The sequence below is a fragment of the Otolemur garnettii genome, unplaced genomic scaffold, assembly GCF_000181295.1.
Source record: "Otolemur garnettii isolate 467f Iridium unplaced genomic scaffold, OtoGar3 scaffold00195, whole genome shotgun sequence".
Lineage (NCBI taxonomy): Eukaryota > Metazoa > Chordata > Mammalia > Primates > Galagidae > Otolemur > Otolemur garnettii.
Window position 1 is genome coordinate 213,150 of NW_003852590.1, and position 24,282 is coordinate 237,431.

The following is a 24,282-nucleotide window of genomic DNA, read 5'->3' on the forward strand; positions in this document are numbered from 1 at the left end:
AAATCATATTGATTGATACATTTTCCTGCAATTTTTTAGACACTAACTTTGTTATACATACCTATAAATCTCTTGATCTTAACTCCATTTCAAAATTTTATCTATATTTTTACCAACCTTGATTTTTTAAATTTATATACTGGTAGTTTTGGGGAAAACATGTGCCAATTTGTTGTATGGTATAATGTGAGTCTGATCTTTATTGTATAACACACATCTGGTAGTACTCATTAATTTCTCATCCCATACTTCTTTCTCACCCTCTGCCCTTCTGCATCTCCAGTGTTTATTATTCCATTCTCTGTGCTTATGTGTACTCATGATTTAGCTTCCACTTATAAGTGAGAATGTGCAGTATTTGACTTTCTGTTTCTGAGTTATTTCAGTTAAGATAATAGTCTCTAGTTCTAGCTAAATGGCTGCAAAAGACAAGATTTCATTCTTTTTGTGGCTGAGTATAGGTCCATGGTGTGTGTATGGTGTCTGTCCCCACATTTTTCATCCAATTATTGGTTGTTGGACACTTAGGCTGATTCTATGTCTTTCCTATTGAATAGTGCTGTGATAAACATACAAGTGCAAGTATCTTTTTAATAGAATGATTTATTTTCCTTGGGATAGATAACAAGTAGTGAGATTGCTGGATTGAATGGTAGTTTGATTTTTAGTTCTTGAGAAACCTCCTTACTGTTTTTCACAGATGTACCAATTTACACTCCCACCAATAAAGTATAAGTGTTCCATTTTCTGGGCATCCTTGCCCATGTCTACTGTTTTCTAACTTTTTAATAATGGCTCTTCTTACTTGTGTAAGATGGTGTCTCATTGTGGTTTTAATTTGCATTTCTCTAATGACTAGTGATGTTGAGCATTTTCCCAAATGTTTGTGAGTGATTTGGAAGTTTTCTTTTAATTTTTTTCTGTATATGTTTGCCCACTTTTAAATGGAGTTATATATTTTTTGCTTATTAACTTGTTTGAGTTCTTTATAGATTCTTGATATTAGTCCTTTGCTGGATGCATAATTTGAAAATATATTCTCCCATTTTGCAGGCTATTTACTCTGCTGATTATTTCTTTTGCTGTGCAGAAACTTTTTTAGTTTAATTAGGCCCTATTTGTTTATGTTCCATTTGCTGTGACTTCTTAGTCATACATTCTTTGCCTAGGCCAATGGTCAGCAGGACTTTTCCTGTGTTCTCGTCTATGATTTTTATTGTTTTTAGTGTTACATTTAAGTCTTTAATCTATCTTAAGTTATTTTTATATATGGTGAGGAATATGGTTCATGTTTTATTTTTTTGCTTATGGCTATACAACTTTTCCAGCACCATTTATTATTGAATAGGTATCTTTTCCCCTCTGTATGTTTTTATCTACTTTATCAAAGATCAGTTGGTTATAAGTATGTGGTTTTATTTCCACATTATCTATTTTATTCCATTGATCTATGTATCTATTTTTATACCAGTATCATGCTGTTTTTATTACTATAGATTTTTAGCATAATTTAAAGTCAGGGGATGCAGTGCCAACAGTTCTGTTCTTTTTACTTAGAATTACTTTTGCTGTTTGTACTCCTGTTTTGATTCTGTATGAATTATAGGACTTTTTTCTAATTTGGGGGGGAAGTAACATTGGTATTTTGATAGAAATTAAACTGAATTTGTAGATTAAGTCAATAAAACTAAGTACTTAAAATGCAATGTTAAATAAAGACTAATGCCATACTACAAAAGGGAATATTTTTATAATGTTCTGTTGTATAATCAGTACTGCATTAAAATAAAGAATAGAAAGAACAAAATGAAGGTCAAAGGTTAAAGGACATTTTTGCCTTAATGCGTTATGCATCCTAAGAAGTACTTTTCAATACTTTTATTATACACATCTATGTTCAGATAAAGCACTAATTTGGGAAAAGAAGAAGAAAAGATATCTTCTTTCTATGTATGGATCTTTAGTCCTGAGAAGTACATCCAAATAAAATTCTGTTTCTTGATAAAACAATATTTAAGAAAAATTCAGAGTGTCTATGATTCACAGCTATTAATAACTTACCTTACCAAGTAGTTGTGCTATTTTAGTGTTTTAGAAAATACAGCCAAGTTATTTTACTTTGATTACACAGCCTTCCCAGAGTGTTTTGATTTTCAGGTAGATGAATATGTTACCCAATTTTTTCCCAAAGGAGATAGTACATACATTTTTTTAAATACAAAAATAAGCCAGTTCCTTAACTATACATATATTTGTTTGAAAATGTAATTCTAAGTTACCTACTATAGTATATTCCATAGAATATTTCACCTCTATTTCTTTTTTCTTTCACCTCTATTTCAATCTCTAATGAGGAGACTGTTTTCTCTCTAAAGATTAGTACTCTGATTTATTTGTGCTCAACAATTAGCACAGTGCCCATGAAGTAAGAAATTCTCAACAAATGCTTGTTGAATAAATGAATGAAATTGGAACAAACTGTTCTCATTTGATTTAGGCAGTCTTTTTGAATTTTTAGAGTTGAATGCAATTAGATTTTGAGTCTTGGAAAAACTAAACTAAACTAAAACAATCTCAGTTTTCAAGTTTCATTTGAACATGCTAATTGCATAATTAGTTCAAGATCAATTTGGCAACTGGCTATTTTACTAAACAATGGTCACTTATCTAGGCAAGAGGTTACTATATTACTTCATTTAAAGTGAAAACTGTCACTGAGCTGTTAAAACTTTTCCTCTTTATGGCCAATGATATAACAAATAATGTCATGTATACATTATTTCTTCTACACATTTCTTCCTATTGCTACAAGGTACTTTTTTAGAAATAATATTATTGGGAAGAAGAAAAATAATACTGTTGTGTCACAGACTGTTTTTAATGCAGTATGGCTTGCAAAGTCATTCCTTTTTTTCCCTTTTGTATGACCAAGTAATGGGGAAAAGAACATACAGAAAGTATCTCTCCTGTCTTTCAATTTATAGCTAGGAAGGGGCACCCATCACTTCTACTCTGTGCATCTCCTAAGTTCTATAGTAAAAATTTCCACACATGGACATTATTGTTTGTTGTTTGGTTTTAATGGTGAAGAAACTATAGTATGATTGGCATAAGGAAAGAATAGTTAATTTTTTAAACATAGTAGCAAATTCTACTTAAAATTTGAACTATTATTGGGTTTTCATTATCATTTTTTTAAGTTACCTAATTATTTGTCTGCAAGTTTGTTGATGCCTTTATGAAAAACATCTAATTTTATTATTCCCCTATATTTGTATTTACTTTTCTCTCTCTCTCTCTGTAAGGAATAATTTTTAGTACAGACCATATTAGAATTAAAACAGTTAAAATAGTCTGTGAAGTTACTTTCACAAATCATCAAATGATTAAGGAAAAGATGGTTAAGAAATTATTAGTGATTATTGTATAGAAAATGGAACCACAATTCAGAGATCACTATTTTCCTTTTAGGCTTTGATATTTTTGTTTGTAGTTATTTGTAAAAGAGATTTAATTCATAACACTTGACCATATAAACACATCTATAAGTTAAGATTCTCTTAGACACTAATGATTTCATTCCTTGCCAAAGTAGTGGCCTGTTCTCCCTTTAAACAGTACCTGTGTGTTTTTCTTCCTTCCTTCATCTGACTTAAATTAAAATTTGCTAATATTTTGACTTTGATTTTTGACTTTTTGTTTAATTCCCTTGACCTCAATTTCTTAAGGAATTAATTAGACCATTTATATTCTTGTCGGTGTCTTTAACTCCTCACTCTTTAGTTCTTCCTTCTAAGACTAAAAAGGTTATTGAGGCTCCTCATTCTTAAATAATTTGCTTTACTATTCTTCATAATAACTTTCTATGTAAACGTCTATTCTTGATGAAACAAGATTCTTAATAGTGTACAGTCATTTTTTTCTATTCATTTAATATTTATGCACCACTCAAATTTGGCATTGATCACCATTTCTTTACTGAAACTCATTTCTGAATGTTTAACATGCTTTACTTTTAATTTCCATTCTCTTTGAACACTTAGCAGAATTCATTACTATTAGCTGTTGGGTACAATTACACTGTTTGATGATATTTGATAGTATTTGACCAGATCTCTGATAGGCCTGAACCCTGCATTGCAAGAGAAGTCTCTTCTCTCCTGACATCAGTTTCTAAACAAGGAAAGCCCAAGGAAGAATAGTGAATGGCAAACAAATTATCACCTTAGTTTTAGCTAAACCACTGCCCAGCATATGTAACCACTTGTAGAAATAGATTATTACATGCCCCCATTCAAAGGCCTATAATCACCTATATTCTTGTCACGGTCAACTCAACAGCAAAAATTAAAAAAAATCCCAAGTAGCAACAGAGATATTAAATTTCTCAGAATGAAATTTCTCTCTTTATTTGTTAAAGTGAAATCACAAAGTAACAAAAGTTCATTGCTCCTCTCTCCCTTATTGTCTTATTTTATTCATCTCAGAAAGATTTTTACTCAGATGTCTGGGAGGTCTGAACTCATTTTACAGCATTGGCAACGTGGGCTACTTTCACAGAAATGGAGGTGGCCATTTCAGCATATCAATAATTCAAGGCATTCAACTCTATTTCTTATGTCTCCCACTTCAAATTTTAAAAGTAGCTCCAGACCTGAAAAAGTTAGAAAACGTAAGCGATAATAGAGAAATGTATCACCTCAACTCCATTTCCATTGTATCAATAAAAATAGTGGACCCAGAGCCCAATGATCATTGCATTTTGATTTCTTCATGCTTTAGTCAGTCATAGACCACACTAAGGCTCAGAATCATTTGGAATAAAAAGGGCACACAAAGAATATATAATACAAAAACAAAACTAAAGCTTCTTGGTTTCTGCTTTTGTGATATAGTTTATGCTAGCTGTTGAAAAGCCACGTGTACTTAAACTACATTGGGAAAGATCTCCCTTCAACAAGCTGATTATTATGTTATAAAAGCTCCAGGCTCCCCCAGCTTTATACAGCTTTCATAGAGTTATTTCAAACTCAACAACTAAGAAGAAATTATAGTGAAAACAAACGTTTCTTCCTCCAGAAACTTTCAGAGTTATAATTGCCTACGTCTTGATTAATTTTTAATGTGACCATCCTTTTCCACCAGATATTTTCTTTTCCTGCAGTTTCAGCTGTGGGGCCTCTTGCCCTAATAGAGAAAATTACCATTACCTCAGCTCTGCTCAAAGATAGCTGGGGCAAAGTAAGAAACCATCTAACACAAACCAAATTTGCAGCACCCAAACTAGGTCTCTTATCAATTCACATCACTATAAAGATGCTGGGTCCAAACATCTTGGAATAAACTTCTGCTAGGAGCCACGATTGAAGAATACATCTACTCAGTAAAATAATCATAATTTAAAGTGAACCTTTCTTTCTCTAGCAAGGTCTTTAATTTTCCACCAAGGGCCTGGAAATCCTGAAGAAATGGAACTTGTGATATGATAAAATTTCTCAGGCAACTGGGCTCCTTGAGCTCTCTTTTGCCACAAATACAAACTGTAATCTAATAATACTAATCGTAACTCAGAACTATACAACACCTGTGAGCTTTAAATATCCTCATATAGTACTGGGACTCAGATAGTAGTCTCTGAATACAGCATTAATGAAACTCTTTAAATATTCTAGGAATAATGATAGGATTTTAATGAAATTCAAGCTAAGAGTTACCCTTTCTATGCTGAATAGTGTCTTATGTCTCATCTGCATCATTATTCATTTTAACTCTTTATCATGGGGCTAAAAGACCGAAAGTAAGAGGTCTTAGCTTCCTATTATGTTATACTAGTAGGTGGCATATGCTGGGGTATTGGGAGGAGAAAAGAAGAACCATTTTCTTCCAATTTCCACTTTGTTATCTAGTAGTAGAGTTAAGACTATGAACAGATCACAGTGCATTTTGCAGTACCTTTGGGCCCCAGCATATTGGTGATAGTTTTCTCAGTTTCAATGGGAGTGCAGATCCTAATGTCTTCTTCAGATTCTAGCCATTTGTTTATAAGTCAGGCAGATCTTACATTCCTCTAAGAGAAGCAGAGGGAGTATTAACTCTTCAGCAACTCAGCCTCACACTTCAGAAAACTTCTTGATCTTTGGATTAAAATCCTTTTATCCCTTTGGCTTTCCCAGGATCATTTATACCATTTGGTCTTTCGGCAATACCTAAAGCTTTCTAACAATTTTTAAGGCTTAAGTCATTGCTATCTACTGGATTTCCAGAATGTTTTCCTTTCCCCCTGACTGAACATTGACTGATAGAGTTCCTGATACCACGAATGAGATTAGGAAACACAACAACAAAGATAGGATTTGTGATTAGATCTAATTGGATTTTAACACAGTGGCGACCTCATTGCTAGTAGAATTTTGGAAGCTGGAAGACAAAATTATGCAGTAGCAAAATATTCATTCAAGTTATTTTCTGTAGTTACCTAGTAAGAAGTGCCTACTGATAACATCTGGGGGAACTAAAGGTCTGGTGCACTTGATTATAACTGAAAAAATGCTTGGTGAATGGAAGGTTAGCATGCATCACATAGGGAAAAAGTAAGCAAGTCACCATAAAGAATAGAGGACTTGGGGGACAACCAGAACGATTTTCTGTAGCATTGGCTGATTGTTCACTTTCGGGGACAGAAATATGTGGATAGCATATTAAATATTAATTTATATTAAAAAATAACTCTGGATATGACATGACTTGAGTCACTAAAGTAGATACAGTCTCCCACCCAGTTTCAAGAACTTTTCCACTTTATATTTATTTGCCAGTACAAAGACTCAGAGCCTCTTGAATGAATGTGAGACCAGTCATCTGGGGAAGAGACCTGAGACATGGCCACAAGTACATACTGTTAATTTTCTTCTATGCTTTTCCTAAAGATACCAATGGCCATTTTTTTCAGAAGTTTTGTACATTGGAAAATGGAAATACTCACACTTTTAAGGGATTACTATAATTAACTTTAATCTTGGGGGATCTGTACCATCATTATGGTTACTGGTCAGAGATAGGAGTTATTGATGACTGATAATAAATGTTATTTGGTACTAACTGCATCTTATAATGGACCCAGTGGGTCTGTGGATACAATCTGAGGCTATTTTCCCTGTCTATAATGACTTATTAGAAGATGCATAGTTAGCAACTGACACAGTACCTAAATGGCTTCCTTATCTTGGAGCGAGAGCCTTTAAAGAATGAAATATCAAGTAGAAACCATTGAAATGCACCTACGTAACTGAAGCATAAACCAAGAATAATGCCTCTCCCTAATGGCATCATAGATATTGTGCCATCATTAAAAACTTGAAAGATACATATATGATGGTCATATTTCAATTTTACTCAATTGTTTGGCACATGCAAAAGGTGGATAAATCTTGAAAAATTACATTTAATTATCACAAAATTAATAAAATTACAGATACTATTCCAAATATCATTTCTTTACTACAGCAAATCAACACTATGTTGTTGGTATGCACTCTTGTTCTTAATCCCATGATGCTGTCATTCTTCTGCATTCTCGAACAGTGATTGTAACAAGCTCATTTTACTAAAGCATATCTAGCTGAAATGATTCTACTTCTTTCTCTCACTTTTCAGCCTTACTTAATATATTACATTGACTTCATTGCATTTGTATAATACCTTAAAGTTTGCAAAGCATCTTATCATATTCTTATCATGTATTTATTTCCTTTTTTTTTTTTTTTTGAGACAGAGTCTCACTTTGTCACTCTTGGTAGAGTGCTGTGGCATCACAGCTCACAGCAACTTCCATCTCTCAGGCTTAGGCAATTCTCTTGCCTCAGTCTCCCAAGTAGCTGGACTACAGGTGCCCGCCACACCACGATGCGCAGCTTATTTATTTCCTTCTTAAAACATGTTTTATAGTAGGCATTTCTTCTCATTTTCCCTCTACATATATTAGTGTGTGCATGTACATACACACATATACGAATGCATATATCCTTAATAGTTTTCATATATATACTTCTACACACACAAACACACTTAACAACTTTCCACAGAGCAAAAGGTTATCTAAGAGAGGAAGGGAAACTTCAGTCTAGATTTTCTTGAGTGAATCCCGGGCCTTGTGTGTTTGCTAAGAAGAGATCAAGGGGCAAGTGAGGGGGTGCACACTGCCTTCAATAGAAATACATCTCTCCATGGGATTAGGAAGACCAGGAGGACTTCAAAGATTCAACCCCCTCATTTTACAGACAAAGAAACAATTATAAGCATTTTGGAAAACATTACAAATATACACCAGGGGACAAAAATTTATTTTCCTCATCTAGTAAACCTAGTAAATAAAACTCTAAGAGAAAACAAACTGTCCATTATTCAACATGGTGTATGACTTCTCTTATTTACAACTACAATGTATTTTTAACAACATATTCAATCTGAAATGCTGTTTCCTGAACTTCAGCAATTATTATTATTCGTCATTATTATTTTGGTTGATATTTCTATCTTCTATAAGTAAAATAATTAAAATAACATTGAAAAGATCAAAATAAAGCAAATCCAGTTAATTTAGTCCAATGGCAATCATGAATTTAAATCCTTATTCCTCCTGAAATATTTCCAGAAAGCTAAAGCAAACAAGTGGGAGTTAAATGTGGTGTGGAGAAGACAGCTGGTATTTGTTAACAGCGTTCATGGGTCATATTAAAGTCAGTGGGAAGCTATGGGTGGAGAAATTTCTTTTCTTTATTCCAGATGGCTTCTGTAGCTTAGCCTGTCAGAATTAAAACCTGATGATGAAATATGAGTTGTGTGCATTGAGGTCTAAGCTTGCCAAAGTTTTGAATGGATGGGAAGATATTGCTTAATTACCTGGGTCCATGTATTATGTTATTTGTGTTAGGCATTATGCCATTTTGGAAGAACACAGAAATTAGCATTAAAATGCTTAAGTTTCAGCCCTGTCTGTGTGGTCTTGGGCAAATGATTTGACGAGTTTACTCTAAACATTTTAACTACATAAGAAATTTAAAATATAAAAATAATAGAAATACTATATGTCCAAGATTAGAAAGTGGTTCCAAATTAGTTTTGTAAATTATTAATCATTTAGTTTTAGTTTAATAAATGTAATGGGTATGTGTGTATGTGCATATGGATATAATATATACATGTACATAGTGAATGTATATTAACAATGAGTATTTTCTGATGATTTCAAATATAAAATGGCAACTTCTGCTTGTAGATAACTGAATAAATTGGCATCGTGCCATCAAAACCTAAAAAGCTAGAGAAAAGTATATGAAATAACAGTTTTTAAATTTTGAACAACAACAAAAAAATCATGTAACTAGAATATCTAAGACAAAGGAAACGACTGAGCTAAACCTCAGAGTTGTCAGTTTTTTGTCCGAAGGCACCTTCTGAATGTCAGCACAAAATAGGGAACTGCAATATGCCTGGAAACCATGTTGAACAGAGGAAATAGACTGTACATTTATGGCTACTAAAGTGGCTGAAATTTATGGAATGCCAGTGGCGAGGAAATTATGCATACGAACAATAAGAATACTGAGACTGGCTAGGCGCCTATAGCTCACCCGGCTAAGACGCCAGCCACGTACACCTAAGGTGGCGGGTTCGAATCCCCAGCCCGGACCGCCAAACAACAATGACGGCTGCAACCAAAAAATAGCCGGGCATTGTGACGGGCACCTGTGGTCCCAGCTACTTGGGAGGCAGAGGCAGGAGACTCGCTTGAGCCCAGGAGTTGGAGGCTGCTGTGAGCTGTAATGCCATGGCACTCTACCCAGGGGGACAGCTTGAGGCTTTGTCTCAAAAAAAAAAAAAAAAAAAAAAGAATACGGAGACTAGGAAGTCATTCAATTATTGATTTCATAACTTGCTCTAAACATTTAAATCAGTCACATGCCAAGAAAAAAATCTATTCAAACAATTTTCTATATTAAACATCATTAAAGTATTTCAGAAATATTTAATCTTTTAAATTTGGAACATCTAAATACCATATTCCTTGCTCCTACCCTGACCATTGAGAAAATCTCAAACCACTGTTCTTAAAAGAGATGCGCAGTGTGAAAGAAGTATCATATTATTCTAACTCCCAAGGAAGGTTGTATAAATATGTTAAATACTCAGAGTTTAGACATCTCTTATAAAAACACTCAAAATCCTGTTCTTCATGTCTTGTAAATATATACTTTTGGGAAATAGTGCCTCATTCACATCATGAGAGTGAATATCATTACAAAGTCTATTGATAATCATCTATGTATTTACAAATCATAACATAAATGTTCAAAGTTTCTTTAGGGACACCCCAAAATGATTATTTAGCTTGACTACCAGTTATATTCTAATGCTTCTGTGTTTGAACTTAAAAAAACAACACTTAAAGCATACAGGAAAATTTTGAAAAGAAAGAAAAATGAATGATGTAATATAGTGATTAAGAACATGGCCTCAGGAGCCAAAATACATGGGTGCCAATTCAGTTCATTCTCTGTTTGCTGTGAAATTTGGGGGAGCTTACTTAATTTCTTTCTTTTTTTTAATTAAATGATAGCTGTGTACATTAATGCAATCATGGGGTACAGTGTGGTGTTTTCTTATACAATTTGAAATATTTTCATCAAACTGGTTAACATAACCTTTATATCATTTTCTTAGTTATTGTGTTAAGACATTTATATTCTACTCTTAGAAAGATTCACTTGTACCCTTGTAAAACAAACCATAGGAGTGATCCCTCCAATCACCCAGCTTACTTAATTTCTTTGCTTCTCTTTTTATTCTATCAAGTGAGAAGAATATGGTGTTTGTTTTATAGGTTGTTATGATAATAGAGATAAAAAGATTTAATGCTGTTAATAAGATTTTGGTAAATAGAAGCCAATTTATTACATAATGTTTGGTTTTGTCAATTCTTTGTATTTGGCCATATTTGCCTTTAATTTTTTTCTAATTATTAAAATTAAGATATGCAGTTTAATTTATACCCTAAATTATTCCCCCTTTTCTCTCCCCAGAGGTGATAAATGACTTTGGCTTTTAGTATTCACACATGTGTTATAATTTTTATGTGAAACTATAATCAACATATAACATTATTTTTATATACTAAATGTAAAATTCTATGCTTATTGCACAGACTTAGTGAATAAGGGTGTAAATTTTCCAAAGTTTGTGTTATATAAATCACCTTTGCAAAAGAAGAATTGTGTAATTATATCTTTTACTGAGCAAAAATTCAGCTTTCTCTGACATGGTGAATGAGATAAAAGACCAGACGTATAAGTTGCCTTATATTATTTCTCAGAAGATATATATTTCATCTGTTAAAATATATTCCATATCTGTTAAAATATGTTTAGAGTAATTATACTCTATATACAAAAGTAGATTGTAATATTTTAATGGCTTAAAATTGTCAAGCATGTGTTTGAAAATATCTTTTAGACTAATACAATCTTTTCTCATTGAGCTGAAAGGTGGGGTGGTTTTAGAGGTGTACATAAGGAAATGATGAGAAATTGAATAATGTTTTCTGAAAAAGAGCAATAAAATACTGTAATGTGAGAGAGAGCGAGAGGGAAAGAAAGACGGAAAAGCTTCAGCTAGACTGTCCAGAGACATGTCTTAGCAAAATGAGCTTCTGTTACTAGTCTTGCTCAAGAATGCAGGAGATAGGTATCCTGGGAATAAGAAAAACAGTGCCTGAATGGTGCATCAGTTTGACTTGATGAACCCCTAGGGCTTTCTTGTTCTTGTATGAGAATGTACTTCTGTGTTCATTCATCAAAGGTATTGCTATAGCACTTCATTACAACAGCAACATCCTATTTTCAAATTGAGCTCTCATGGAATCTGTTATAAATGGTCTCTTCATAAAACAATGTATGATCTAATGTTTTTGCTTCCAAGATGATCTTATCTAACTCACCTTAAATTTCATGTACTCTACTTAGCCACAGTCATATATGGGAGTTTTATATGGTTGCCTAATGAGGTCTTATGAATCAAAACAATGATGTTCTAGCTAACAAAGACATTTATTTTCTCAGTTTATCCCATCATACTGAATTATTTTTCAGAATTATGTTAAAATTAGACAGTAATTTGTCTCCCTACATTTCTCGTTTTTTTCCTATTACTTTGTTATTTTTGTGTCTTTTTTTTTTTTGAGACAGAGTCAGAGTCTTACTTTGTCACCTTTGGTAGAGTGCTGCAGCATCACAGCTCACAGCAACCTCAAATCCTTGAGCTCAAGTGATCCTCTTGCCTCAGCCTCCCTAGTAACTGGGCTATAGGCCCTCACCATAACACCCAGCTGTATTTATTTATTTATTATTTAGAATTTCAGCTTTGGGTGCTGAGGGTGAGGATGATGAGTGCTTCTTCCTTGATATGTCTTAGGAAGGAAAAAATCTCCATTTCTGGTTTACAAAGCTAGGGTGTTGTACTACTAGGACTATTTCTTCATTTGAGTAATTTGTTTTCTAATAGGTTTGTTAGTGGTATAAAGTTTAGGATGATGAGGAAGTAAAGGATAGATGCTGTTTGGCCACTGGTAATGAAGGGGTTTTCTACGGGTTGTCCTCCAATTCATGTGAGGGTAAATAGGTCGGCTATTAGTATTCAATATAAACATTGGCTTAATGGATGGAATATTATGCTTGGTTGTTTGGCCATGTGGACAGAGGGGATGAGGGCTTATAAGGATAGAGTAGGAGTGCTAGGATGCCTCCTTGTTTGTTAGGAATAGATTGTAGAATGGTATAGACAAATAGGAAGTATCATTTTGGTTTGATATGTGGTAGAGTATTTCGGGGGTTGCCTGGGCTGTATTTGTTAGGGTCTCCAAAGAGGTCAGGAGAGAATAGTACTAGGGTGAATAGTGTTAGCAATAAAAGCAGTGCTACTAGAAGGTCTTTAATTGTGTAGTATGAGTGAAAAGGAATTTTGTCGGAGTCTGATGAGATTCCTGATGGGTTGTTTTATCCTGTTTTGTGGAGGAAGAGGAGATGGATTATGGTGAGGGCTGAGATGATGAATGAAAGGATAAAATGGAAGGCGAAGAATCATGTAAGAGTAGCTTTATCTACTGAGAAACCTCCTCAGATCCATTCGACTAGGTTTGTCCTTATGTAAGGGATTACTGAGAGGAGGTTTATGATTAAGGTGGCACCTCAGAATTATATTTGTCCTCATGGAAGGACATAGCCTATACAAGCTGCAGCTATTACTGTACATAGTAAGATAATACCGATGTTTCAGGTTTCTAGGAAGATGAAGGATCTGTAGTAAAGTCCACAGCCAATGTGAATGAATAGGCAGATGAAGAAAGAATATGGATGTTTCGTTAGTGTTTAGGTAACAGATGATTCAACCATAGTTGACGTCTCGGCAGAGATGGGTTATGGAGGAGAATGCTCTGGTTGTATCTGATGTGTAGTGTATGGCTAGGAATAGTCTTGTGATGATTTGGATTATAAGGCATAAGCCTAATAAGGAGCTGAAATTTCATCATGATGAGATGTTTGATGGTGCGGGGAGATGGATGAATGAGTGGTTAGTAATTTTTGCCAGGGGAGTGACGTTTTCGAATGTTCGTCATTAGGTTCTTGTAGTTAAATTACAACAGTGATTTTTCCTGTCATTAGTTGTAGTGTAATCCCATGTGAGAATAATGATGTATATAGCATTTTTATTAAATATACTTTTTTTTTAGGGGTTGTGGGATTTTCTTCAAAGCCTTCTCCTATTTATGGGGGTTTAGGTTTGATTGGGAGTGGCGGTGGGGGATTGTGGAATTGTGATGAGTTTTGGAGGGTCTTTTATAGGGTTGATGGTGGTTTTAGTTTGTTTAGGGGGTATATTAGTGGTTTGGGGGTATACTACAGCTATGGTTACTGAAAAGTATCCTGAGTCTTGGGGTTCAAGTGCTGTTATTTAAGGGGCATTGTTGTTAGGTGTATTGATAGAGATGTTTTTGATTTTATTGGTGGGTGAATATTATATTGGGGTAAAGGTAGTAATGAATTTTGATGGTATAGGAGATTGGGAGACGTATTGTGTTGGGGGAATTGGGCCTTTTCATGTCCAGTCTGCAAGTACTGGTATTTTATATAGTTATGGGAACTGATTTTTAGTGATGGCTGGGTGATCATTGTTAGTATTTTTATTATTATCAATAATAATCATTTGGGAAAATTAAATTATTAGGAGAATAATTAATGGAGTAGAGGTTAAAAAGGCAGTGAAATAAAGTTTAATTAGACGTTTTTGGTTAGATAAAGTTTTTTGAGACAGAGAATTGTAGTTGCGAAAGGTTTTTGGGTATTGATTTTTCTAGTCAGTTTAGGTCTAGTAAAAGAGAGGATAGGTTTGCCTTGATTTTAGGTCAAGGTTTGGTAGTAATCGGTGTAGTATTGTTGGGAAAAATCCTAGGGAGTTAGAAAAAAGGTAGGATGGGCGGGTGTGTTTAAATTTTAGGTTAGTGGTTATTAGGTTGATTTCTATTCCTAGGGAGAAACCTAGGATGGTTACTGCTATGCCAGTTAGTTTTAAGTGGGTGGTATGGTTGTTTTGGGGGTACTTATGGGTGGATGGTGCTGGAAATAAGGTAACCAGCGAAGATGCTACCGATTGCTAGGCATTTGATTGAGTTAATAAGTAAAGGGTTATTTTCATTAATGGTAATTATTGTAGGGAAGTGTAGTTGTCCTAAAAGTACAAAGAAAATGATGTGTGTGCTGTAGATAGCTATAAGGGAGGTGGCGATTAGAGTGATTAGTAGGGCTCAGGCATTGGTATAAGAGGTGTTTGTGGTTTTTATGATTAGGTCTTTGGAGTAGAATCCTGTTAGGAAAGATATTCTGGTAAGGGCTGGGCTGCCAATTATTCGTGAGGAATCAATGAAGGGTATGGTTTTCAATAGGCCCCCTATTTTTCAGATGTCTTGTTCATCATTTAGCTTATGAATGATGGAGCCTGAGCACATAAATAGTATGGCTTTGAAGAAGGCATGGGTGCAGATGTGATTGGTTAATGCCAATGGTTACTATTGTTAGTCCAAGTTGGCTTGAATCAAGTAGAGAATGTTACAATTTTTTAAATGTCATTTTGTGTTAAGGCACAGATTTCTGTGAATAGGGTAGGGATAGCGCCTAAGCATAAACTTATAGTTTTGATTACTTTATTGTTTTCTATTGGGGGTAAAAGCGGATGAGTAGGAGTACTCCTGCAACAACTATTGTACTGGAGTGGAGTAAAGCTGAGATGGAAGTGGGGCCTTCTATTGCTGATGGTAGTCATAGGTGTAGGCCAAATTGAGCAGATTTTCTGGTGGCTGTGAATAGGAGACCAATTAGGGGTAAGGTTTCAGTATCAGGGTTGAGAATGAATATTTGTTGGATTTCTCATGAGTTTGAGTAGAGTAAGAATCAAGTTATCATTAGGATAAATCCAATATCTCCGATGCAGTTAAATAAGATAGCTTGTAGAGCTGCTGTGTTTGTGTCTGTGAGACCATATCATCATCCAATCAATAGGAAAGACATTATCCCTACTCCTTCCCATCTGATGAAAAGTTGGAATAGGTTGTTGGAGGTAACTAGGATTATTATTGTAATAAGGAATAGGGGAAGGTATTTAAAGAATTGGTTTATTTGGAGGTTGGAATGTTGAAAACTCTATGATGGATCATGTTATGAATAGTGCTACTGGCATAAATAGTATGGAGAAGTAATCTAGTTTTAGGCTTGTTGAGAGTTTTAGGGTTTGGGGAGTTGTTCAGTTTCAGTTTATAATGACTGAATCTTGGACTAAATAGATGAGTGGTAGGGTTTGGATGAGGCTGATGAAATTAATGATTTGACTAAGTTTGAGGAAGCGGTGTTGTTGTAGGTGTTAGTTAGCGTTAGGATAATAGGTGAGATTAAGATAACTAACGTGGTAAAGGTTATTGTTGAGAACATTATATTGATTACTTTTATTGGAGTTGCACCAATTTTTTGGTTCCTAAGACCAATGGATAACTTCTATCCTTTAAAAGTTAAGAAAGCCGTATTGTTATATATGGGGGCAGGAGTTAGCAGTTCTTGCATACTTTCTTGGTAAATAAGAAGATAGGGTCTTCTATTATTAGATTCACAATCTAATGTTTTTGTTAAACTATATCTATAAAGTGTTGGTCCTAGAATGATTTTCGGGTTGAGGGATAGGGATAGTAAAGGTAGAATATGTATTAATATTAGGGTGTTCTCTTGTGTAAAGGATGATTTGATGTTAGAGATGTGGTGTGTGAATTTGCCTTATTGAATTGTAACAAATATGTAGAGAGAGTAAAGGGCTGTGATTAGTGTATTTAGTCCTATGAGTAGAATGAATAGTTTTGATCATGTGAATGATGTGATGATAATTAGTAGTTTGCCAATAAGGCTGATGGAGGGTGGTAAAGCTAGGTTGGTGAAACTTACTATTAGTCATCAAAATGCTATTAAGGGAAGTAGTGTTTGTAGGCCTTGGGCTAAAATTATGGTTCGGCTGTGGATGCATTCTTCGTTTGAGTTGGCTAGGCAAAATATTATAGATGATGTGAGGCCATGAGAGATTATAAGGGTGGTTGCTCCTATGAAGCTGCATGAGGTTTGGATGAGGGTGGGTACAATGACGAGGGATATGTGGCTTACTGGTGATTAGTGATTTTAGATCTGTCTGTCAAAAGCAGATGGAGCTAGGTATAATTTTGCCTCATATAGAGAGAACTAGGAAAAGGTAAGCTATGGAGTCTGTGAGTGGGTTGAGGATATTGGTAATGCGTATTATTCCATACCCATCAAGTTTTAGGAGGACTGTTGCTAGGACTATTGACCCAGTGATTGGAGCTTCTACATGGGCTTTAGGGAGTCATAGGTGGGTGCTGTAGAGAGGCATTTTTATGATGAAAGCTATTATGCATGCTATTCATATTAGGTTGTTACATCAGGAGTTAATTGACATGTTTTGTGTATCAAAGGATAAGATGGATAAGTTTAATGCTCCTATAAAGTTTTGAGTGTGAATTAGGACCACTAGTAAAGGGAGTAATCCTAATACAGTGCAAAATAAGAAGTATATAGTCCTGGGTTTAGTTGTTCTGTTTGATTACCCCATCAGGTAATGATAATTAAGGTAAGAATGAGTGTGGCTTCAAGTAAGATATAGAATAAGATTAGTTTGGATGCTGAGAATGTTATAATTAAAAATATTTGCAGGTAGATTAATATTGACATGTAGAGTTTTTTTCATGTAAGTGGATCTTTGGATAGATGATGTTGGCTTGCTATGATTATTAATGGGAGTAGTCATGTTGTTAGGATTAAAAGAAGGCTGGACAGGGTGTCAGAGGAGTATGTTGTGGAGAAGTTTAGGCTGTTGCTAGGTTAGTATAATAGGTAGAGGCTGATTGAGCTGATTACGAAGCTGTAAGTTTTAGTATTAATTCATAGTGTGTGGTTGTGGGAGTACCAGGTTACTGGGAATAGTATAATTGTTGGAATGATGATTTTTAACATTGGAGGAGATTTAGGTTTTGGATATAATCTATGCCATAGGTGTTTGATACTATTACTAGAAGTGCCAGGCCTACGGCAGCTTTGCAGATGGTGAATACTAATGGGATGATTGGGATAATGGTGGCTAATGTGAAGTGTGGATTCAGGATAGTTAGGCTAGTTAGAATGAATATTGATAACATTGTCCCTTCTAGGCATAATAGGGATGATATAAGGTGTGATCGATAGATTAATTCTCCTAATAAGGCTGTAATGAAGGCTAAGATGATGTCTGCGGAGATTGAGGGCATGAATGGCAATTATGAATAATTTTCAGAATCTAATGAATCAAAATCATTTGTTTTGTTTAAACTAATTGCCATATTTTGTCATTCTAGGCCTTTTTGGACTCATTCATAGGCTAGTCCGAGGGCCAGAATTAAAAGGAGAAGGAGTGTTATAGTGAATATTAGGTTTAATATGTGTGTTTGTAGGGCTCATGGGAGTGGGGGTAGAAGGGTAATTTCTAGGTTAAATAGGAGGAACGTAATAGCTACTAGGAAAAATTGTATGGAGAAAGATAGGTGGGCGGAGCCTATAGGGTCAAAACCGCATTCATAAGGACTGTATAAATGTTTAATTGTGGGAGTCAAAATGCTACTAATACTAGTACTGAGGCTAGGGTGGTGTTGGGGATTAATATAATTGTAGTGTTAATTATTCTTTTTCAGTTTTGCCGGAATCTTGATTGGAAGTCATTTGTACTGGTTATAGTAAAAGAATATGAGCCTCATTGATAAATGGATACATATAGGAATAGTCAAACTATGTCTATGAAATATCAATATCATGCTGTGGCTTCAAAGCCAAAGTGGTGATTAGATGTAAAGTGAAATTTCAGTTGGCGAAGAAGACATACACTAAGGAAAGTTGATCCAATGATGATGTGTAGTCTGTGGAAGCCTGCAGCTATAAAAAATGTTGAGCTATACATGCCATCTGAGATAGTAAATGAAGCTTCAAAGTATTTTGATGCATGGAGGAGTGTGGAGTATAGGCCTAGGGCAATAGTGGTAGAAAGAGGTTGGGTTATATGTTTGCGAACATCTTCTATGAGGCTGTGGTGTGTGCAGGTAATTGAAACTCCTGAGGCTAGAAGGACTTCTGTGTTTAGTAGGGGGACTTTTAGCAACGGGGTCTCACTCTTGCTCAGGCTGATCTCCAGCTCCTGAGCTCAAGTAATCCACCTGCCTCAGCCTCTCAGGTGCCATGATTGCAGGCATGAGTCACCGTGCCTGGCCTGTTAATTGCTTTTCGAAAATTATTTTGAACAAAGACTTGTACTAGAAAAGTCAAGTTGTTAAAAAATAATAAGTCATATGTAACATATTTTTATATAGTTTAGTCTGAGGATAGCACGTTCAGAAAAGCACAAAAAGAACTATATAGAGAACTTAAAGTTGTTAAGGTTGCCTCAGAAAATGATCAAACTATTATGACAACACTGAGAAGGAGTAGATCATATGGAGGCATAACTAAAGGATTAAGGAAATAAGTAAAATTAAATATGTAATAAAAAATGGCAGCAATTTAGCTGATGGAGATGGAAGGAGAGAAGTAGAAAAATCTGTAGTGATTTTAAGAGTTGAATGAAATCCACTTTCTTTGACATGAGAAATGTGAGGAACAGTAAGAGCGTAAATGAGAAGAGTTCATAGAGAATCCTAAGCACTCAGAGACTGGATTTCACTAGACAAGGGGAATGTGAAGAACTTGAACAGCTGATTTCATTTTGGATAAGCTTTATGAACTTATTCTGGCTTGAAAACATTTAAAATTTTCTTGATGTTTTTGAAATGTAGAAAATTGCATAGATATTTCAGAATATGGCATGTTCTCAAGATGTCTAAGTCTTCTGCTCATTATTTTGTCCTTAATTTCTAGTTCTATTACAAATTAAAGGCTTTGTTTCTAGTTTCTCACCTCCTTTTGGCATGCTCCATTTTTGTATTTAAGAATGAATGTACTTTGTACACGAGTCTCAGTCTTCCTGCCATTTGCACCTTTTTTCTAATTGCCACTGTCTTATTATCTATTTCAGTCCATCAGTCAAGCAATAGTTAAAAATTCAATTCCAAAATACAATTCCTAACACATCACTCACTCATTTACTGAAAAATGATTTAATGACTGCCATTACTTAATTGATGATAAGTTTAAATTGAAGGATTTTTGCCAAGATCAGTTACATACATGGCATTCTTTACAGCCTTAGTTCCCATCTTTTTGGGGAATATTTTCATACATAATAATCATGAAGAAATAATTTTCTTCAATGTCTTTAAATTGGTGATTGTCTCTGCCCAGAGCATTTTCCCATTACGTGTCAGGTTTTCTATTTTTTTGTCCATTGGTAATGTACTATAAGTACCCAGGAAAGCTTTTTTTCTGACTTCTATAGGCACAAATAGTTAACCCTTCTTTATAATTTTTTCACATACCTATCTAAGCACAGTTTTTGAAATTTAAATATTTAAAAACAGGTGTATCTCTTCCACTAGACTTCAAGTTCGTTGACTCATTGCCTTCCCTACTCCAGGTTAGTAGCAGGAATTTAGTAAACATGAATTTTTGTTGGGTGTGTGAATGAATAAATTATTCATTCTACAGGATAGTAAATGATACATGATAAACATAAATATCTGTTGAGAAGATACATGAATAAGTGTATTTGTCTATGTTAGAAATTTTTGCAAACATCAAAATAAGAAACATATATTTCTTATAACTAGCATATGTATATTTACGCCTTTATCTTAAATCTTCATTTAATTATAAATTACTTCTGATAATTGGGCAAACTGAGAGGAGCATGGAAATAAGTAGACGTTGATAGCTACCATTGTTTTAAATGTATACAGCTATAGTACTTTGTTCTATAATAATGCATCTTTAGCCTGTTTAAATACCATAGAAATAACAATTATTACAATAGACAGAAATATAAATGATGCAATAATAGAAACCTGAAAATAATTCCAGAGAGAGGCAAAATACTGATTAGTTTCTGTCAGATCCAAACTATAGTGACTGCGGGTCAGAAGAGAGCAGCAAAGTTCAACCCAGGCCAGAAATCTGGACTTGACCAAACGGCCTAAGGTGAAACAAAGAGTATGATTGAAAGATTCCTGGAGAGTGAAGGTAGCATTTAGCAATGGAGAAATGTAGGTGAACCAATAAACTAATCTGCTGTCTTCACCAAGGATGGCAGCCAAGATGACAGACAAAATAAGAAAGCATATAAAGGCAGTACTGCTTTTACTCTCATCACATTTTAGTCTTTTAATTGGTTCTGCATGGTTTAGATAACCACATACTGGGTCAAGGGAACAATACTCAAAGAGGCACCTACTAAGGAAGAACAGAAGCAAGACTTGGCTCAGAGAACCCAACCAAGAGAACATGCAGAATGTCAGGTTGACCAGAGGCAGAGTCATCAAGATTTCAGTCTAGAAAATAAAGGTGAAGACAGATGAGAGCAACAGGAGAGCCGCAGGGAGCCAGAGTTAAGGGATTGATCCTGAAGTCTTAAGATAGCATTTCTCCTGATTAAAGAGGACTTTTCATGCCTACTATCAATAGAAGAACTAACATTGCTAAAAGAAATTTTTCTTGCTGGAAATCAAATCTTTTGACATCTGTTCATTGCCCAAAGTCATTAGGGTAGCATTCAAAGTTGAGAACGAGCTACTCATAACTTAGATATTTATTCCTATTTGGTACACTCATATTCCTTGCCTATAATTTAAAACACTATATTAAAGTTTTGATTAATGGTTTCATTTCTCCCCATCCCCCTCATCCCAAGTTTGAAGTGATAAGGGCATAAATAGAATAGTATAATAGGCTTTCAAGCAATTTCTGTTGCATGAATGCACCATTAGTACTCTCCTCAACTTAAATAAATAAGCTTTTAGCCTTTTACAGAGCATAAAATTTCACAATTGAATTGTAGTTCACTGTCTACCAGTAACAAAAGTGTCATTACAGCCAAAAACTAACACAATTCTTTTTCTGTTGTGGTGACAGAAAGAGTCATAGAATTGGAGCCTTATTCCTAGAGGAAGTAGGTGCCAAAAGGCTTCATCTACCCCCACAGGCAGAATATTGCCAAGACATAGGACATTAAACATTTCTGCTACTGTAATAGGAGGGTACAATCAGCAACCACAGTTAAAAATTCTCCTTGTAAGTACTTCCCTACCCATCTTCCCTCTCAACCCCTCTTTATTTGAAGCCTGAAGGACAGAAGAGAAATTCTGCCTATCAAAGGAAATCCCTTTCTGTGCTCTCTAATTATTATATTTATTTATATATTTCTGCTTTGTTTTAATTAATATATTATTGTGCCAATTAAAATAGCATGTCTAAAACTTATTGCTACTGAAATAGAAAATAAATATTGCCCAATCAGGACAGTTAATTCCTGAAAGCAAGCTTTATGCAATTCATTGTTTGTTTTGACTAATCTAATAGCAAAGTTCATGTACCAATACCAATACCCATGGTCGAAAGGCTTGTTTGAGAAATATAATTTTAACCACTTATTTACCAAAAATAAACTTTCTAAAACCATGTATAATTTTACATCTATACTTTAAAAGCACATTGTAAAATAGTATGATTTCATCTGTTTCTCTAAGAAAGTTTTATTAGATTTTGTTTTAGCTGCTGTAACAAAGTTCTGAGATTACTAAAAATTAGTTAAGTTATAGTATGTAACAAAATTTATTTCCAATGCTTTTATTTTAAACAGACAAGTCATTCAGATTATCATGTGACAAAATCAAAATTAGTATGTGTTTTCAAAAAGGATTTTTAATTTTAATAACAATATATTTATAAATATATTTTTAACCATGAAATGTTCAAGTATAATATCCCTGCAATTTTGTTGGTGAATCAAGGTAACATATATTCTAATTACATTATTTATAATTTCCACTGCCAGTATCTAAACACTGGAAAAAATGTTTCCAACTAAAATGAAAATGATTTATGCTTGATTCTTTATATTTCTACACAGGATAACTTAATAAAATAGTATTTTCCTTTAATTTCAGAGATGTATTTTTACCATTGTAAACTAATTTTACATGAAAGTAAAAATTGCCCTGAAGATAGGAAAAATATTTTTTAAGTTTCTTTCCATTAACAACCTTCATTATAATTTTTAGGTTTTTTCTGTCAGGAGGAGAAAATGGGTAAATATTACAAATGTCATGTTGATATAAGAAAACAGATAGCCATTCACTACAATTTGTCTTATTTTTAGACCTTTGACTTGGGAAGACTTTTTTTTGTAATTTTTAAAAAGCAAACTTATTTAGAGTACGCATTTGAACAATAGCATCTCCATTTAAAGGAAACACAAACAAGACCCTAGAAGAGTGTTTTTCTGTGTGTGCTAACTGTGCATGGCCACAGCTCAAAAGCAGCAGGACTTTCCCTTCTATTTACAAGCTGTCCTGGACTATTTGATTCATAGAAATTTCATTTTCCTTTGATAAAGGGCAGTACTCGGGAACATGTCAGTGGTGCTCTGGAGAAATAAAGACACAGTAATGAAGGCTATATTAGTGTGTATTATTAAGGCACATTGATAATTTGGTAATAATAAGAATTATACTTTAAAAACAAAATATAACCACATGTAGGTAGTATTTATTATGTACTATTATTTACTGAAGAATGCAGAAGAAACAAAAACAAATAATTGAGAGTAACTTGAAAGCAAAGCACAGTATTCAGTTGATAAAATGGATTATAAATTATACAGAGGCTCCAATCAATCATTGATGGCATTTTTGAAAGTGATTGCATGAGCGCGCGCACACATACACACACACACACACACACACACACACACACACATTTCCTTTTGTACCGTGGAAATGTTGCCCTTGTATTTAGTACCCAGTTTTATCCCATTGTTTTTGGAGATCAGGATGTGATTCACTCTAAAAATAGTTTTCTCCTGTATAAAGTTTCTGAACAAAAATAGTTTGTTGTTGTACTATTCAGGAAAGTCTTAAAATCTTGTATGTGTGTGTGCCTATGTTTTTGTGCATGTGTGTTTCTATGTGTGTTAACACTTAGCAGGCTCATAAACATGCCTGTAGAATCACCAGGTTGAGTATTGTATGAATATAGTAAAGAATTATTTTGATGGCTTGAGATTTTAAGGCCATAAAAGAATACATTGATTCTTACAGTGGTGGTCTAATTTAAATATTGACCTTTTAATTTATAATTAAGTACATTTTTCCTTCATTTTACCTATTTCTTTTAATAGTAATAACCTGGTCACATTTTAAAATCAACTTAAAATTTTATAATTTTCCTCTTTTAATTTACACTGCATTTTATATATTTTAGAGGAACCAATATCCAAGTCAGGGTTTTTTTTTTTTTTTTTTAATAAAGACTTTATGACAAAAATAGACAAAGCGATAAAACGAGATGTTGTTTTTGTTTGTGAATACCCGTTTCTGTTATTGTTCATATTTACTTTCTTTAAATGAGATTATATTCAGTTTCACATTATAATGGCAGAAGATTTTTTTTAATTCAAAATTACTGCTAACAAAAAGCTTCACTGATGGTAGATACCATATCCACATAGTGATAGTTTTTT